The 5,041-nt window shown below is 40.3% G+C and overlaps 1 long non-coding RNA gene across 1 annotated transcript; it reads right to left on the reverse strand.

Annotated features, from left to right (window-relative positions):
* Positions 1 to 898: 898 nt before the first annotated feature.
* Positions 899 to 3,786, reverse strand: LOC147152425 (uncharacterized). The gene is made up of 2 exons (XR_015086014.1): positions 3,574 to 3,786; positions 899 to 3,459 (listed from the first exon to the last, which is right to left on the reverse strand). It is a non-coding gene; the product is annotated as an uncharacterized LOC147152425 (long non-coding RNA).
* Between the last annotated feature and the right edge of the window lie 1,255 nt (positions 3,787 to 5,041).

Raw genomic sequence — 5,041 nt, forward strand, 5'->3', positions numbered from 1 at the left:
AAATACCCTAGAATAATTATAAGAGTAAATATGGTATAACCTACGAACAATTATTCTATCAGGAAGTAATAAACAAAAGGCACTTGCAAAAACAAGGAATATGCTACACACGATGACAAGGAAGCAAAAGTACTACTCTTGATAATAAACGCACGGCAGAAACACAGTCAAGCAATAGGGCTGAGCAAGTGAATGATCTGACACATAGGAGCAACTCTATGGCGTTAAATCGATGCCACAATTACGTAAGCGTAATGTCAAATACCGCATACAAATGTGTTTCGCGTGTATGTAATGTGAAATACCGCTAACACAAAGCATGTTTTGTACGTTCCAGAATGTGTTTCGCGTGTACAAAACCGTCCACAGGCACGCACAAGATATATTTTTTTTACGCTTGCTTCTCTCTACTACGCGTACAATACGCTGATTCACGCTTGCGATCCAGGCCTTATAATAGTGCCACAATTCTTAACCAATCAGGAGTCGGACAGTAGGGCTATTTCTGATTGGCTGTTTACTGACCAATTGTAATTAAGAGGGTGGGGAGAAACCGAGTACCCAACAGAATGGAATGGCACGGCGATCAACTACCATGGCGGCTAATGATGAAGACGCAAATGCACAACAGCGACGGGTGAGTTTTGACTGTAAAAACAAATAAAACAAACAATATGTTTTATAGAAGCATATTATTGTTTGTGATACTGAAGACTACACTTGACTGACATTATCTAAAGTTATGCGTCTAAAATTTAGGAGTCAAAGTTTTAGGAGTTTAACCCAATATCTACACTGTTATCTCATAAACCTGACCAGGAAAATTATTATAACCATAGAGAGACACATTCATCAATGCAAAGTTAGCAGGATACACACAGTAAACATTACACAATCATACATTGGAGTATGTTTCATTTCAAGGTAATTTTGTTTGACCAAAAGACATAGGAAGTTTAAAGCTGCAGTTCCCATGTCAACCTCTTGGGGTCAGTCTTTATCCAGCACTGTCAATGTTCATCGGTGCTGCCCCCCTGCTGATCGCAAGAGGGACCTCCTGGCTTCCCGCTGGGGGAAGCTACACAAAGTCTGTTTAAAGGCCGTCCGCATCCACATCCGTTGTCTGTCGAGGGGGTCCAAGTGACAAAGAGTGGCTCCTTATCAGGCGTTTGTGCCTTTACGAGTCCTAGCGTGTCTTTGTCAAATCCAATTGCCGGGGTCCCCTGGTGATTCAATTGTTTTGAAGTGAGGCTGGAGCAGACTTGATGGCATCTCCTGGCTGAATCTTGTCTCCAGGCCTGGAGATGTGGTCCACATGAAGGCATGTCCGCTACACGAACAAAAACACGCGAATCAAACTCACCAAATACTTAGGCTAGGAGGTCTAGAAAATATAATCTTTTGGAAGCAATGAGTGCAAGCAAGGAAGAATAATCCAACGAAGATTCGTCGCGGTGGGAGTCCTTTTGATGTCAGTGATTGATAATGCACCACAGGTGCGGCAGTGTAGGACACGACCCCTCCAATTCCCCAGCCAATGGAGACAAACCAAAACATGACAGATGCACTAAAACCGAGCGGAACCAGGAGGAACAACTGGGCAAATTTCACTACAAACCACTGTTACTTTGTTACATAGGTTATTACTATGTTACAAGAACAGCCAATAGTACTTCATCACTGAAAACAAAAATCCTGTGGATGCTTTTGATTTATTTTATTTGATTCGGATGTGCATCAGTTGCACATGTTTAAAATGTGTTAACGTGATATATATCATTTGAATATTTTCTAGGAAAAGAGTAGAAAATTAGTTCAGTTTACTACTTTATAATCATGAGCAACCGAAATTTAAGTCACCACTGCTTTGTTACTCAGTTTATTACTGTGTTATTACAACAGTAGATAGCAATCACTTTTTTTTCGCCACTGTATTGTCATAGAGGTCATCACGACATTATTGCTATGGAGGGACCAAGAGTGCCCAAATTAAATTAAATTAAATTAATATAATAAACAAATAAATGCATAATCAAGCAACAAAAGTGTAATTAAAATGTCATTTTAATTATTTATTTCAAGATATATTTATTTTATTTCAATTTAGTTATCGCAATATGTATTTATTCATCCATCAATCCATTATCCGAGCTGCTTATCCACGCTGCAGCCTATCAGCTGTCTTCGGGCAGTAGGCGGGGTGCAACCTGAACTGGTTGCCAGCCAATCACAGGGCACACTTGCCAGCCAAGGCACACAGAGAGAAACAAACATTCACACTCACAATCACAACTAGGAACAACGTCGAGTGTTCAATTAACCTACCATGCATGTCTTTGGAATGTGGGTGTCATGTGTCTGCTCTCGGGTTTTTCTTAGTATTTTTTCAGTGCCGGAGTGAGTGCTGGTGGGCGGTCCCTCATTAGCAGCACATCTGCCATCTATTTCCAATCAGCCATCTTTAAAAGGCAGCTGGAGTTGTATGGCGTTAACTCGATGCCACAATTACATAAGCGTAATGTCAAATACCACGTACAAAAATGTGATTTGTGTGTATGTTAGTGATGGGTTGATGAGGCGTCATGAAGTGTGTTGACACAATGACGTATAGTGTTGATACTGTCTCTCCATACTGACACCTGCTGGACTTTAATTATCCCTTCAAGCAACCCACTTGACAGACTGAACTGGCACCTATTTGATGACCGAGTTGAGTGTATACAATAGCATTGAAGCCTTTGCATTCATATTGTACTGTTCCATATTAATGCGATTTTTAACAATGCGAACATGTATCATAATGTGAAAATGGGGATTCTTGTGGAATTTTTGTCATTACAAATTTTTATTAAAAAAAAAAAGTTTATCCAACGTTTGAAAATTAAGTCTGTTGCGTTTTTTGCTCGCAATTTCTCCTGCAGCGGAGAACACACGCTCACACAGAACAGACAATGCTGCTGTACACAGGAACTCTTTTGCCTACAGGAAGAGGTTGGGATAGGTGGTTTGCTGGTTCTTCCAATAAACTAGTGGATCTCGAGTGCATCCAATGTTCCCCACTGCCAAGTATCTTTGGACTTCTGAAATAGAATCTGCAGTTGCCCCTCTTTCACATCTCCTGACTTCATCCAAATGCTGCCACAGGTTATCTTAAAAAAATAAATGAATGAAAAATTGACAATTTAGTATAATTTCCAACAACAAATAATAATGATGAATAATAACATGTCAGATGTGGTTGTAGAGGGCTGTGATGATGGTCCAGGCTGGGCCTCGTTTGTGTGCCCGATGACACGCACGATTTCAGACCGCAGTCTGGTTATGGCTTCTATGCACCTCGAGGAACTGTGGAAGCCAAGTGAATCAATTCCTGAACCTTCACTCTACACAATACTGAGGGGCTGGAAGTCCTTGACAATGAAGTTCAGCTGTGCCTCATCAAGCAACTGCTTCTGTAAGCTTGAAGGTTAAACATGAAGTGGAGAACAAATCAGTAATAATTACTGATTGTCAGTTAATTAATCAACAAAACAACTGTGAGAAATGAAGATAATGGCTTATAGCTGAGCTTACCATGGGTGTATCAGGAACTTCATTCTCATGCTTGGCCCGATAGTGCCTCTGTCACGTGAGGATCAGGATTTGGACCCATATGCAGACATGACACTGAAGTTGAAGAGGAAAAAAATCTTTATCAACAAAATACAAAGTAACAACAGAGATCAGGACTGGAAGAGAGTTTGCATTCTCACTCAAAAAAGGTTTTACGTACTGACGTGTCACTGAGTAACTCAAACTTTTAAACTGTAAGACTATCAGGCCTATATGACATCATAAAGGACAAAGCGTAAAGGCCCATAGCAACTGCATAGCAACTGTACGTCACGTAACAACCAGTCATAACAGCCTTAGTATCCATTGAGGAGGTGCTTTTTGTTGTCAGGCAGCTCTGAGTGACAAATGCGACATTTCACTTGCAAAAAAATTGTGAATAGTAAACTAAGAGTTACCTTGGAATTCATTTAAATTAGAATGGAACAACACAAGTCGGAAATCTGAGAGGAAGTGGGTGAAATAAGGAGATTGAAATACCTTATTCTCCAAAATGAGATCAAAATGATCCCATACGGCAGACAACTTTTTTTCCCCTGGGAATGCTCCATAATTCACGACATCCACAAAGGTCCGTAAGGTTTGGAATGTTTGCCAAGTGCATCCCGTTGACGCGCTTCCTTACAAACACAGTTTTGCGCGTCTTTTGCCGAGTCGACACAGCTAATGTGTCATTCACGTGATTGTCTTTAAGCGGTACGCGCACCGACGTGGGGATTGCTCTGACAGCTCCGCGCATGCGTCGGTGCATCGGTGTTGCGGGAACCCATCACTAGTGTATGTAATGTGAAAAACCATGTACAAAAAGCATGTTTTGTACGTTCTAAAATGTGTTTCGCGTGTACAAAACCGTCCACATGCACGCACAAGATAGTTTTTTTTATGCTTGCTTCTCTCTACTACGCGTACAATACGCTGATTCACGCTTGCGATTCAGGCGTTATAATAATGACACAATTTTTAACCAATCAGGAGTCGGACAGTAGGGCTATTTCTAATTGGCTGTTTGTTATCCAATCACATCCTACAGCAGTAAATCCGGGAAGCCGCAAACTCAAAACAGACAGTGTTCTTCTGATTGTAACACACTTTGCTGTTCGTATTGTTGTGGTAATAATTCAAAAAGTATATATTTTTTCCAAGTATCTTTGTTTTGTTTAACGTTGTTCTCCCTTGAAACACCTGCAGCTTAATTTTTTCGTTTGTTGCTGGCTGTCCGAGCTAGCATTTAGTCTGGTTCAATTATGTCAACTGAACAGCGACTGAGAAATGTCACAACACATCCACATGTAAGTATTTAAAATCACTAAATACAGTTTTTGTCATATACGTTATTGATATAATCACAATGTTTTTCTAATAGATTGCTAATTCTTAATAGACAATATGCATTTACCAATTAATTTCAGCTACTGCGATGTCAGCTAAC

The sequence above is a fragment of the Filicampus tigris genome, chromosome 1 (genome assembly GCF_054856515.1).
Source record: "Filicampus tigris isolate MCC_2025a chromosome 1, RoL_Ftig_1.0, whole genome shotgun sequence".
In the NCBI taxonomy this organism is placed as follows: Eukaryota; Metazoa; Chordata; class Actinopteri; order Syngnathiformes; family Syngnathidae; genus Filicampus; species Filicampus tigris.